This window comes from Xiphophorus maculatus, chromosome 3 (genome assembly GCF_002775205.1).
Source record: "Xiphophorus maculatus strain JP 163 A chromosome 3, X_maculatus-5.0-male, whole genome shotgun sequence".
Lineage (NCBI taxonomy): Eukaryota > Metazoa > Chordata > Actinopteri > Cyprinodontiformes > Poeciliidae > Xiphophorus > Xiphophorus maculatus.
The window spans coordinates 12,246,647-12,262,134 of NC_036445.1; positions in this window are offsets into that span (position 1 = coordinate 12,246,647).

Genomic DNA, 15,488 nt, shown 5'->3' on the forward strand with positions numbered 1-15,488 from the left:
ACTAAAGATATTTATATTAATGACTCGGAAATGTCTGGTGATCCTGAAAAGCAGTTTTAAATTAAAATAGAGAAAATAGCAGCGGTGTTAGTTAAAAGTCACTCAGAAGGCTTTCTGCTCGCAGACCGGGTCGGCCCGTTTTACATCCGGTACCAACTAAACGTCAGGTTTGTTGCTGGGCGCACCACAGGAAACGGTCCGAACTTCCAGAACCTGCAAATGAGAAACACAAACATCAGTGAGAGGAGAAGAACCGAAGAACCTTAGAAAAACTGTCAGAACATTACTGCGAGGGAAAAGAGAAAATACCCCCCATGTCCGCTAGGGGGCGCTGTAAAAACTAATACTTGTTTTTTCTTCCCGACCCAGGTCCATGTGGGCATAATGACAACAAATCAGTTACAAAACAAATACACTTAACTAAAAAAAAAAATAAAATAAAAAACATTCATTTAAATAAAAAACACGGCAAAAACAGAGACTTGAATAAAAAAATACATTTAACTAAAAAAATGAACTAAAAACCAAACAGTCATTTAAACTAAAAAGAAAAAAACTAAACTAAAAACATTCATTTAACTAAAAACTAATTGACAAAAACATAGATTTAAACGAAAACAATGAATAAAAAACCAAAACAGGACAAAAAATATCAATTTAAACTAAAAAACAAACTAATAAGTTACTTTAGTCACTTCATATCACAACTTATCTAAAACAAAATTAGAATTTAGTTTTAAGAAGTAATTATATGTGGTGCCGTTTGTAAAGTTATAGTAAAAAATTAACAGCAATTATTTGGATTATATATCATGTCACAAGGAAACTAAATGTTTAATTAACAAGCTAAATATTTAGTTTACAAAATAAATATTACTTCATAATATATACTTTATAAACTAATATTTAGTTTGTAAACTAAATATTTATCTGGTGAATTAAATATTTAGTTTGGAACTCTGACATTTATAAATGTAGGAATAATAAGGTAAAAATAAACTTTTTTTTTCTTTGACAGGCTAAATAAAATCAATTATTGCTGTTATTTTTTCACTCTAACTTTACAAACGGTGCCCAGAGAAATAAACTGCATTTATTCTTCATGTTGTTTTCCTGAAACTTTTCTGCTGTTTTTGTCCCTAAACATGAAGAACCAACACATACGTAGACTTTAATAAACTTGATGTAATATTATTAATAGTGTCATTAATGAACAGCTTAAATATAAAAAAAACAGTAAATCAAATCAAGTAAAAATGTCACACTAATTAACATTTACTCTATGAAAAAAAGTGGATCCAAATATATGGAGTTAAATTATTTTAGTTCTTGGATTTTTTTAAGTCAGAAAAACTGTATAAATGTGACAGAACACATTTATATTGACTGAATAGTGAAATGCCACAGAAAATAAAAACTAAATATATTCATATTAAACTTTAGAGAAAATTTTGATTATTTATTAAAATCTGTTGTTCGGGAAAAGCAGCAGAAAAGAAGGAAATAGAAACAGAGTTAATTTAGAGACACTTTGAAGGCTTTCGTGACACACAATAATCCAATAATGATAAAAAGAACAACAAATGAGAGCACAAAAACATTCATACTGTCAACAAAAACTAACGTGTGTTTGTTGATAATTATAGAGTAAAAGATCCATCACAGCATCCTCAGTAAAATGATTAGCTCCCCTTTAGCACCTGCAGGAAATAAATTCTGGAGCCGCCACTGCCTGCGGATCTGGAACTGTTCGGTTCTGATACCTGAACCCGACCCATCCTAACAGCTCAGAGAACCTTCAGAACCAGAACAAGAACCTTCAGAACCAGTTTTATGGTTTCTATCTCTGCTGGTAGAAAGTGAAGCTGATTACATTAATCAATAATCAGCATTAATCTGCATCAGTGCTGGTTTTGCTTAAATGTCGTTTTGTGTCATGATTAAATATTGTAACACTTGTTCCAGGTGTCGATAACTTTCAGAGTACCGATTCCTGTGGGCCGGTCTAGTCAAAGTCCAGGGCTGTTTGTCTCAGTCTGTCTCTGCTGGAGTCTGATGGTGTGAGAGGGGAACCGACCCGACCCGACCTCAGTCAGAGTCAAACCTGTTTCAGTTTTCTGAGGCAGATCTGGACCCAGACAGGCTGAGACACGACGTCATTAAATGAGTTTTATTATTTTATCTGCAGATAAACATCATGAAGCTAAAACAAGCAAACAATCATAAACTAACTGATTACAATCATGTAGTGAAAACAAACAGAGGCATAAACATTTCAAACTGAAATACAGTAAATAATGAAACATTTTATCATAAGTTATTTCAAAAACAAAGATAAAAGGTTTCTATGTAGAAAAGTTTTAAAATTCTTTTTCAATTACAATCAAATAATTGACCTTAAATCAAAGTTTGCTTTTGCAATCCTGTCCAGACTTTACAGTTTTGTCTTAGAGGTCAATAATAATAATTTTATAATAAAGAAAATATTAAACTTGTTAGAAAATCCACAAACAGCCTAATATTAAAACATTTAATGTTTCTGTCATCATGATCACAAAAAATAAACTATGAAAATCTATTTTAATCTGCATCACTTTCATTAAATGGGACAATAAAACAAATCAAACTGAATTAAAGAACAATAATTTTTTAAGGTGGAGGATTTATGGCCACACAGACTTTAATAAACTTGATGTAATATTATTAATAGTGTCATTAATGAACAGCTTAAATATCAAATGTCAGTAAATCAAGAAAAATGTCACACTAATTAACATTTACTCTATGAGAAAAGTGGATCCAAATATATGGAGTTAAATTATTTTAGTTCTTGGATTTTTTTAAGTCAGAAAAACTGTATAAATGTGACAGAACACATTTATATTGACTGAATAGTGAAATGCCACAGAAAATAAAAACTAAATATATTCATATTAAACTTTAGAGAAAATTTTGATTATTTATATAAAATCTGCTGATCTGGAAAAACTGCAGCAGAAAAAGGAGGAAATAGAAACAGAGTTAATTTAGAGACACGTTGAAGGCTTTCTGCTCACAGAGGGGGTTGGCGCCGTATGTTAGTGTTGAGGCCCAACTCGCTGTGGGATTCCCCGTTCGATACATGAATGCATATGAATCAGTAGAGCGCGGGTAAGACGACTTCCAGAACCTTCAAGTGAGAAACACAAGTGAGTGTAAAATCAAATATAATATTTTTTGGCAGAGAAAATGTAATACAATGAGAACAAACAGTTGCTTTTAGTTTTTTTCTTTATTGTTTTTATCTCTGTGAAATCTCTTACCTCAGCGTGTCAATATGATCGTTAATCCAAACCCAGTCGCTCCCAACTTTGCTTAGCCCCAACCAGTAGCCTTTGTTTGTGTTCATGCCATTATAAATGAATCTCTGTCAATTACAACATGGAAAATCATCAAGATTAGAGTTTTACCCCATATTGAAAGTTTGAATTTGTAACATGATTGGTGTCAGAGCTCACCATTTCCTCCAGATTATCAATAACAACCAGATCAGCAAAACTGTACTGGCAGAACACGCGACTGTTATTCCAGATCAACAAAACATCACTGAAAAAGTAACATGATTCGTCGAAGAAGAGCCAACCCTTTTGACACAGCAGACACTCTGAAAACAGAAAATAATAATAACCCTACAGTGAACCCTCATTTTTCGCGGGGGTTGCGTTCCGATAAGAACCCGTGATAGGCGAAAACTGTGAAGTAGTTACCTTTATTTTTTACAATTATTATACAGCATAATTAAATACTCTACATTAAAACCAAAGAACAAAAGGCACAAGCAGTTTTTTAAAACAAATGTAAAGCTTTCTTACAAATAACTACAGTAAAATAATCATTTTAATCATCAATACAAAATACAGTAGGACAAATTGTGACTCGCGCATTTCACTGATCCTCTGACTGTGACGCTGCGGCCTGACGCCGCTCTCTAGTGTCTTTTTCTCCTGAAGCCTGAGGTGCAGGTGAGTTTTTTTGAAACAAGAACATAGTTATCGGTAGTTGTTGCTCTTTGTTTCTTCATGGCAACAACATTTACCAAAATTTGCCAAGTTGTATTGCGTATCTTTAAATACCATAACGTTATTGGCACGCAGGTAGAGAAGAAGCGCGGAGATTGTTTAGCCAATCAGGACGCAGAAAACAATGCACTGTAAAAAAAAAACAACTGCACAATAAAGTCAGCGAAGCAGCGAGAGTTCACTGTATCTGAATTTAAATTTTAAAAAGTTTCACTGTGTAACGTAGTTCTACTGTTACATTGAGAATTTATCAGTGTTTATTGGTTCTTCTTCTGAGATTATTTTATAATTATAATTAGTGCTAAGCTACACTTATTATAAAACTCAACTCCACGTTCATTGTGACATCTATAAAGAAAGACTACATAACTATCATTTAACACTAAAACATGCAAGAGAGGCTTTCTTTGCAGATGTCATAAACAAAAACATTAACAATGCTCGAGCTTTATTTGCAACAGTTGACAGAATCCCCAAGGTTCAATCCTAGGACCCCTTTTATTCAATATTTATATGCTCCCACTAGCTCAGGTTATAACAGGAAATAATATTAGCTACCATAACTATGCAGATGACACACAGCTCTACATTATGATGTCACCAGGTGACCTTTGACCCCATCCAATCACAGAACAGATGCTTAGAACAGATAAATGTGTGGATGTGCCAAAACTTTCTCCAGCTGAACAGAAACAAAACTGAAGTTATTATTTTTGGACCTAAAGAGGAACGATCTAGTTATAGATCTAGAGTTACAGATCTAGAGTTACAGATCTAGAGCTATATATCTAGAGTTATAGATCTAGAGTTATAGATCTAGAGTCAATGCACAGCTTCAGTTATTACAACTGAAAACCAGCTATCAGGCCTGAAACCTGGGAGTAGTGATGGACTCTGACCTGAACCTCCAGAGCCACATAAAGACAGTTACAAAGTCGGCCTTCTATCACCTGAAGAACATTTCCAGGATTAGAGGACTAATGTCTCAGCCAGATCTAGAGAAACTCATCCATGCCTTCATCTTCAGTCGTATTGATTATTGCAACAGCGTCTTCACAGGTCTGTCAAACAAATCAATCAAACAGCTGCAGCTGATCCAGAATGCTGCTGCTGGCGTTCTGACTAAAACCAGGAAGATAGAGCACATAACACCAGTTTTAAAGTCCCTCCACTGGCTCCCTGTAGCTCAAAGAATAGACTTTAAAATACTGTTGTTAGTTTATAAATCACTGAACGGCTTAGCACCACAATACATTAAAGATCTGCTGTTGTTGTATCAACCTTCCAGACCTCTCAGGTTCTGGTTCTGCTCTGCATCCCCAGAACCAGAACCAAACTAGGAGAAGCAGCTTTCAGCATCTATGCACCACAAATATGGAACAAACTTCCAGAAAACTGTAAAACAGCTGAAACACTGACTTCCTTTAAATCTCGACTAAAAACCCACCTGTTTAGGATTGTATTTGAAACGTAATCAATTATGAATTTAACAACTTAATGTAATGTTTTGATTGTTGATTCTTACATGACTTTCTGTTTTTGATTATGTATAGCACTTTGAAATGCCTTATTGCGTAAATGTGTTATACAAATAAAATTTGATTGATTGATATTGTATTTTATGTTTTCTGAAATATTGGCTTTGTCCTTTATTTGCCCCTCCACATCTTAAATGTTTAAAGACATGTTTCAATGTGTCAAAGAGACAAAAGGTCTCACAGTTAGATACTCACTACCGCTGTCGCAGTGCTCATCTACTGGATAGATGTTGAATTTCTGGATTAACTGGATTGTCTGGTTCAGGTCGTTCTTTTGTTTGCTGAGTTTCTCAGTCTCTTCCTGTAATTTTTCATTTTCAGTCTTCAGATGTTTAGTCAGATTCCTTAAATCAGCCACAGCTTCACCCTGTTGGCTCATTTTCCAACCAGCTGGAAATGAAAGGAAGAAGGTTATTGAGAAAAAAATCAGTTGAAGGAGCTTTGCTATTCATAACTTGGGATTTTTCTGATTTTCTAACATTCATTACCCAACATGTTAGAACGTATTGATCTCTGACAGGGTATGCTGTCAAAACTTTGATGTGACGAAAAAGTGTGGACTAGAGTCTTGTTACTTGAATCGAGTCACAAATTAATGACTCCTCTTTAAAAATTCACAAATGACTTTAGCGGTAAAAATATTTTCAAATATTTCTAATAACTAATGTGTGACGCTGTCAGTCAATCACATCACTATCAATCACAGTGAGTTTGGTGCAGCTTGGCGGAAATATGTGGAACTTAGAGCCAAATGTATGATAACGGCGTGACCTTTGACTTTGCCACAGCCGCACCGTCGCTGCTGTACTTCTGCACATGAGATCACCGGATGCTGGAGGCCAAAATGCATCAGAGAGAGCAGACGCTCTGAATCTAAAGCCTTCTGACTGACTGGTTGGACTAAACTCACCTGATGAAAGTTCAGTGGAAGGAAAAAGACAGACTAACCCCAGCAGATGATCCCGATGCTGACCAGCAGCAGGACAGAAAGTATCCCCACAGAAACCAGCAGCAGGCGGAAAGAAGAACATCGTCTGTTAGAGCCTGTTACAGAATAAACACAGATATCTTCAATAGAAGATCAATGGGTATTTATTCATAACATTTAAGATATATAAAAATTAAAAAGATTGATTGTGCATTCTGATAGTTTCCAACAATGTTAAATATATATTAAATAAATCTAAATAAAATAATGAATGAGTTATTAGTATAGAAAAAAAATAACATTTTTGTAAAGAGTGTGATGTTTATTATCAGGAAGAGATACAGAAAAATGTTATGAACCAAAACAAATCTTATACATGTGCTCATCATTAATGTAAGGTTGTTTTAAATTACAATAAAACAATGACAATAAATCTTTTCCGAATAAATCATTCTGATTGTTTTATTTTTTGTTTCCTACCTTTTGCCAACTCCTCTGTGTTTTCATATATCGCCTCAGTGCTGCTGTTGCCGTCCATCGCTGATGTCTGGGAAACTCTGAGGAAATCAGAAGCTGATGGTGAAGATTTAAGAAGAGCGGATCAGTGGAGATCGACTCGTCTTCCTGGGAGAGGAATGAAGAGTAAATTCACTGGAAGTTTGTTTTCTGACTGAACTCATTGTGAGAAGCAGGAACTTAATAAAGACTGGTTTGAATTTATTTCAAATGTCACTCAGGATTTGCATGAGTGCACATAGAATCAGTTGGAAATTTATTTATATGTTCAGTCATCTGAACACTAGTTACATATTTTTCTTCTTTAAAACTGTTTTTAAACTTTGGGTTTGTTTTTTCGTCTTTCTTTAAAAAGTTTAAAAAGTGAGGACAAAGCAAATCATTAAAGCTAAACTGATGTTTAATTGAACTAATACTTCGTTGGTGCATCATTTCCTGCTGCGTGATTTAAGTTTTATAAGGATTTACATACTGTTGTGTTTTAATTTGAATGATCCAAAATAACCTGTCACCACAGGAACACAACAAACCAGGATGGTGAAACAACACAGTAATTCAGCTAACAGGGATATTAACTGTGTTCCCATTAACCACATAGTTGAGCAAATTGAAATTATGAAAATAAGTGTCCTTTTTAGAAACACACTAATTTTGAAAAAACAAAATTTTTTTGATAAAAAGTTTTTATCAAATTTGTTGATGAAAGGATGAGGTGGTTTTCAGCCGTATCAAAATGGATGCATTTCACAAAACTGCAATGGAAACACTTTGGATCACACGCATCATGTAATCAACAGCCGAATGTTACTACTGACAGAAACGACAAAGAAGACGAGTCAGATCCCAAAGTCTCCTCTGATGGCTGACAGATGATGAGCGCAAGCGCCACCATGGTTGGATTATGAATATATCTCACTGTTTACATCCGTCAATATTTTAATAACTTATCAAGTGAACAAGCGTATTCATGCGTGATTTTAATTTAATTTATTATTCAATGGAAACACCATTATTGTGAAAAAATGTGTTCTTTTGACCTCAGTAGAATACAGACAAAGATTTGAGCACGTTTGTAATGAAATGCAGCTGGTGACAAACTGTGGGACCTCAGGAAGGTGGTGTGGGTCCAAATCCAGTCCAGTCCACTGGACGATGTTCGGCTGGTTGACTCCAATGAAGCAGAAGGAGATCTGATGAGCCTGAGGTCAGACATAAACTCCAGGCAAAAGGTTGGAAATTCATATTCTGATTTCTTAGTTTAATTCTGTTGAAAAAATCTGGGGGAAAAAATGAATTAAAAGGGCCCTTGAGTTAAAGGACCAAATGTTAACTGAATCTATTTTGGAATTAGGCGGTAAATCATAAAACCCAGGAACATTTCTCAGTTCATGAAGGTTTGTGGAGGATGAACACAAGTAAGTTGAAGATTAAAAACGAAATGGATTCTAATGGAAGAATCTCTAAAGGAACCAACATTTCCCTGACTGTGACCATGAGCACCAAGCTGGCCAGACTGGAGCAGCAGGAAGCAGAGTTCCTGACCAAATATGGAAGGAAGAACCAAACAGGAAGTTCTCCAGCAGCCTGTGACACAGCGACTCATCCGGAGGAGACGAGCCGCAGGAAGAAGAAATCTGCTTAGCATGACGCTGACCCTTCAGAAACTGGGCGGGGTCATGGAGAATCCAGCCAATCAGATCGCAGATCCCAGCAGGAAGCAGAGATTACCATGGCAGCAGAGAAGGAAAAAAAGCACAAAGGACAAATCACTGATGGAGAAACCTCTAAAGAAGAAGAAGAGCAATGGTGGATCAAACTGAGGCGCTGGTTCTGACCTGCAGAATCAGTGCCGGTTCTGATACCTAAACCTGACCTAACAGCTCAGAGAACCTTCAGGACCAGAACCTTCAGGACCAGAACCTTCAGAACCAGTTTTATTGTCTTTATCTCTGCTGGTAGAAAGTGAAGCTGCTTTTCTCTGCAGGACGATTTATTTCTGTTTTCTGGATTTTTAACGAACCGTCAGAATGAAATCTGGAGTTAATATCAATGAAAACAGAATTACACTGATGGAAACATCTAGAAAATGTATGAATTTATTAAATAAATGTGAAACTTTCTAATGTTATTAACTCTGTCCTCACAAAGCATCCATGATTTACATAAACCTCATTTATTTTACCAACATTTCCACCGATTAATTATTAAGATGGACTAAATAATAATGATTAACAAAACAAATGTTTATTTTTTCCAACACATTCCTGGCTTGAAAGAAATTAAAATTGATTTTCATAAATTTTTTGCTCCATCATGTAAAACAGACCAATATAAACAGAGCTGACCTTCATGAGAGGAGAGTTATAGTTGATTTAAAATGAGTTTTGTTCAAAAGAAATATTTTAATTTGAGACATAAGTTAATAAACTTTGCATGTGAATATCAGCATTAAGTTAAAATCAAAACATTTTGTCACCACCAGAGTAACACTGCAATATATTTTTACTTAAGTAAAAAGTAAACATCCCAGAAATGAGTCAAGTGGGAAAAAAGTGCAAGTGACTGATTTGATTGTTTGATTTAATTTTTAAAAATATTTAATAATTTGTTTTGAAATCAGATGAAAATGCAGTTATTTGCCAATTCTGATATTTTAAAGAATAAAATTAAAAAACAAAATAAAATAAAATACATTAAATTACAGAATAATCAATTCAAGCAGAAGAAACTTTTACAAATCAAATTTAAAACGTGTGAAACAAAAACAGCAGGTAATGTCTATACAAAGGCTCAGGTATCTGGTGACAGGTCCTGTTTTTCTGTGGTTGTTCCAAATGGTGCAATGTTTTGGAAAAATCTGAAAAAACTTTGAAGTTTGCATGTTCTCCCTGTGCATGTGTGGGTTCTCTCCGGGTACTCCGGCTTCCTCCCACAGTCCAACATCATCATTGTTCGGTTAATTTGTCTCTTTAATTTCTCCTCAGGTGTGAGTGCATGATAGTTTATATCCACAGAACCAAACTGTTCTGAGGAGGGATGAGCAGGAATCGCTCATTAATAGTAGCACCCTTATCTGTCTATAATAAGTCTTAAATTAAAGCAGAGAAAATTGACGATGTTTTGAAACATTAAATATTTATTCTCTCTGAATATAAGGCTATGTTCACAATGCAGCCTGAAGTGACCCAAATCGGATAATTTGCCTAAATACGACCTGCACCTGATCTGTTTATGACAGATCTGATTTCTACAAATTCAACCCAGGCAATTTGGATATTTGGTTCTAAATTAAATTTGTATCTGTTCTTTTCAAATGTGACCTGTGTCTGTACAGGCAGGTCGCATTCATACGACCTGAACGTCATTGATACTCCACAAACGTCACCATTCTGTGTTCTGATACGTTAGAAAAACAACAACCATGGCGGATGATAATGAGGATTAAGTTGTTAATGTTTTAAAGTAAACATCAAGCAAACAAATTTAAGTTAATTTCTTTTAAAAAAAGATTTCCATTTTTCTGCCAGCAATTAATAATTTTTAAGGAGCTTCTTACCTTTTAGGGGTTTCAGGTAATTTTCATAAATCAGATCAGAAAAATTGTCCACAACTCTCACTGGAAGTTCAGGGCAGAAAAACTTTCAGAAATGAAAAAACTTAAAGAACAAAATCCATTGAAAGAAAGATTTTATACACAATTTAATATTTAACAGCTTTGTGTTCATTAGGATTTAGAAAAACTCAAAATAAATGCAAAACAGAAAAAAGCTGAAATGTCATCATGATAAACATGAAGCAGAACAGAAGAAACTTTATGTTATTGTTTGGAGTTCAAGAGAAAATGGACATTATTATTATCAAAAAGAAATTAACCATGAAAAATCACCATGGCAACACATAAAACACAAACCAGGCAGTGATTATTACAGAATATATATATATATATATACAGAGATTAGCTTTATTTCTGCTTTCAGCAAATATTAAGATAAAGATAAAAGTCATTTTTGATCATGTTGAGTTGAACAGATTGTCTCTGATTTGGTTTTATAACCAGAAATTAAACTTTTATTAAACATATTAAATTACTAATTGATGTCTTAAGCAGGAGCAGAAAACATTAAAGTTTTGATCCAGTTTGTCTGAAAATCTATTTATAATCAATTACCTGGTAGATGGAAAACAAAAGCTTTAAAAATGAGTTAAAGAAACAGAAGTTACACTAAATAAAGAGTGAAAAGAAAACAGAACAAAAGGCAGAACTTTCAAAATAAAATGTCAAACATCACAATATATTTTAATATGTATAGAAACAAAGCTGTGATTTGTGTCTGATTATTTCAGATTATTATTAACATCAGACTATATGATTCTAGAAATACTTTCTAAAATATTAAAACATGAATCAAGATGAAAACTAACTCAGACATGAGGAAAAGTACTTGTGTATTTAAAAATAAAGTTATATTTCTGCATGCAGCAACAGCAGGCATCATGTGAAGCTTCTGCTGAGTTTCAGTCTAACAGCTGAAGACGTTTCCAAACAGAGATGTTGGAGTGAATAAAGTCGCTGAGGATTTCCACCATGTTATCACCGTGGCATACGGACCAGAATACCAAACCACTCCGCTCATCCAGAACCTTACAGACAGAAACCAAAGGCGGCTCATTTATTTTTAACTGGTTCAGTCATAATTCTTATTGAAATCTGAACTCAGACGTTGAATAAAGACGGACAGAAACTTTTTGTTTTCATTAAATCAGAATAAACATTTCCTGTTTCAGATCAGGCAGGAGCACCAAGATTACTACACCATTTCTTTTATTAGGCTGACATCAGGACCTTAAAGCTGCCAAATGTAACTTTTATTTTAAATAATATATATTTTCTACATATTTGTTAAAACTGCCCCAGTACAATATGAGACAGATAATCATAGAAAAGATCAATCTCCTCAGCCTCCCCTCTGCGCTGCTCTTTCTGTCTGATGAAATGCTCCTGACCAAAAACAACCAATCAGAGTCAGGAGGAACATCTTAGCGCTGTCAATCAATCTCATGCACCTGCTGCTAAAAGTGCTAACTTACCGTTACAGGAAAACTGTTTATCTGCCGTCATTGGTGGCCATGCTAACTAGCCTTAGCATTCACAACAGGCTTTGCTAGCTGCAGTGTCTTTTTTGTTTTTATCAGCAATGACCCTAATATGCCATGTACAAAATCCAGATTGTAATCTGGTTTATATATTTGTTTGGTTTATATTTGTTTATGTTTTAGAAAGATTTCTCACCCGAGACTTTCATTACGCCCATCGATCCAGAGCCAGTTGTTGTCGGTTTGGCCCATCGAGCAGAAATTCATCTCATGGCTACTGGCAGGACTCTGGAAAATAAAAACATCCCAGGAGTTTTAATCTTCAATGCCAGCCTGAAAAGCTGAGGCTGCAGCCCTGAAAGGTCACCTGATCTCTGACGTCGTCAACGACCACCAGGTCTGCGGTCGTGTTTTGACAGTACAGTCGGGCTCCTTTCCCAGGATTCTGTTGTTGCGCAACACCCCCCCCCCTCCCTTCTGTCTCTACTCTCTCACTCTCTACTTCCTCTTCTGAGAGGGGAGATGTGCTACCAGCTCTCCATCTAACGGGTTAATTGAGTTTCCTAAATCTGCCGGGATTTACCCTGTCCAGAACTGAAGTAAACTCTGTTTAAGCTGGTTTCGAGAAACGATTCGCCTGGTTTCTGACGGCCAACATCCAGGTGTCCCACCCTTCTTCCCCCTGTGAATTAGCCAGACTGAGCAGCCTACAGCCAACTAGTTTCACAGAGCACACCTGTTAACGGTCGCTCGTTCTCTTATTTTACAACTTGCATTTGTTATTGAACCAGGTAGGTTTTAGTGACTCGGGCGAGTCCCAAGGATGTTGTTTTAAATTTGGGCTACCAGCAACCTATAAAACATTTTCCACCTCTTCCTCTCCAGAATCAAACATCACAGCTATTTTACAACCATCAAAGAACTTTAAGGTGACTCATTAACTGAATGTCCACAACATCTTTTAGATTTTCTTTATGCTAAATATTTTATTAGTAAGGCATTTTTGCAAGGGTCAGTACAGCTTAATTCAGTAGCAGAAATAATCAAATAAGTAAAATCAATCATCTAGTCTATCTTTCCCTACTGCTGACACTGAGAACTAAAAAAAAGGAACCTTTGAGAGAGACGGACGGAGTTTGGCGTTTCGAACCCCAGACCTGGCTCGACGACGAAGAAGGTGCTGCAGCAGGAGGAAGACGCCGATCGATGAAGGCCAGGATCTCCGCAGGTCTGATGATGAAGAAGGTGTTGCAGCAGGAGGAAGACGCCGATCGATGAAGGCCAGGATCTCCGCAGGTCTGATGATGAAGAAGGTGTTGCAGCAGGAGGAAGACGCCGATCGATGAAGGCCAGGATCTCCGCAGGTCTGATGAGCCTCCTCTCCGCATGGATGGTGAGGTCACACAGGACTTGGTGCTGGCAGGAAGGAAGGCACCAGTTCTTCTTCTTTGTCTTTGCCTTTGTCTTCATCTTTGTCTTTGGGGTCTGAACCCAGCCGATGAGAGAAGTGCGATTTGAAGCCACAGGTTGTGGGGCTGACGGGTTGGTCCCCATGGCCGGACAGTCTTCGGCTCCGTGGCCCCGGCTCTTCTTCAGCTGCAGAGTTCTTTGTCCATCTCTTGGCTCGAAGCTGCCCGGAGGATCCAACAAAAGGTTCCTCTTTTGCACCCACCTTATATAGGGTTTATCCACCCTTTCGGTGCGTTTTCATTGGCTGTCTGCTTAGACAGATGATCTCATATCCATCACTGTCTTACAGACATTATGTCCTGATGTCTGTGCTAATGTCTCAGGGTTGCTCAACCTCCTATGTCCATTGCCTGCACAACCTTTCACCTACTCTCTAAATAAGGCGTTGATCATCTCTGCTCTCCTGTTAGTTCCTTGCCTTTCACCTTTCACCTACTCTCTACCTCCAACATATCAGTGATGTTTAATTGCAGTTACACCTTTTTACACCATTTCAAGTTCAATGTCAAAATCACATTTATATCACTTTTATTTTCTTTAGCTTTTCTGATTTTAGCATTCATTTATAATTTTATAACCATAACTTATATCACATTTATTTTCTTCAGCTTCTCTGATTTATCATTCATTTATGATTTTATAACCATAACTTATTAATTATCCTTATTATAATCCTAATGTGAGTTATTACAGATGTTTTTCTGAAAAGAAACCAAAAGAATAATACATGATTCTAATTATTTACTACTAAAGTTACAGTTACTTGTTTTCCTTGTAAGTGTTCCCACAAATATAAGTGTAAGTATTATTACAAGTAAACCAATATTAATATAAGTATTTTACTTTGAATCTTATCAAATTATCAAAATGTTTAGATTTAATTCTTTAAACTTTCATGCTTTAAAATAAGAAATAGTCTCATCTATTTTTATGAATCTGCAGGCTGGAAACTTCCTCTTTTTCCAGGAAACCTGCTCTTCCTGTTTAATGACTCTCTGTCTGACTATGATTTCTTATGATTAGATAGAAAAAAGTAAAATTAAAGCAAAGTTTGCATGAGACAAAAACAACACACACAACCAGATTTATTTTATTGACACTTAAGTCTACTGTTGGGCCTAGATATCACTTGAGTGATTCATTTTAAAGATAACTTTATTTATTATTACTGTTAAACTAACTTTATTGACACTTAAGTCTACTGTTGGGCCTTGATGTCACTTGAGTGATTCATTTTAAAGATAACTTTATTTATTATTACTGTTAAACTAAAATCTCCAGCATGGGGAAGTGGGATGAGCTCGGATTTTCTTGACACCCCCTCCACGAGGTCAGACCTTTCACATGCTGGGAGTCCATCACCCTCCTGCAGTTCGCCGTCCTCATCCCCTGGAAAGAGAAGAGGTTCGTCTGGGATGTGAAGATGCAGATTCTTCATCCTCAGTTATCACAGAGGGCTCAGTGTAGTCATCAAAACTCCACTTCTCTTGACACCCCCTCCTTGGAGTTTTGATTTCCCCCATGAGGTGATGAATGTCGAAGAAAACTTGGATCGCTCTGATTCTTCTACAGGAACCTTCGCTGGATGAACTGTCAGTTCTTCAGGATGTGGGATGATTCTTTAGGGAAGATGGGCTGAGACAGAAGGCCTCAAACAAAAAAAAAAAAATTCTGGCTGTTCAGCAGAGCAAAGCAAAAAGCATAAGCATCATGACGCTTTATCCGTAATCATGATCCTTTTCCATTTTAATCCATCAGGTGGTGACAGGAGTTCTTCTTTAGCATAGTCCAATTTCTTCACGGCCCTCCCAGTCCAAAGCCTTGAAGTTGTTCTTTGAACGGCAACCTTCCTGTAATAGTGGCCAGTCTACTGTAGGATGGCAT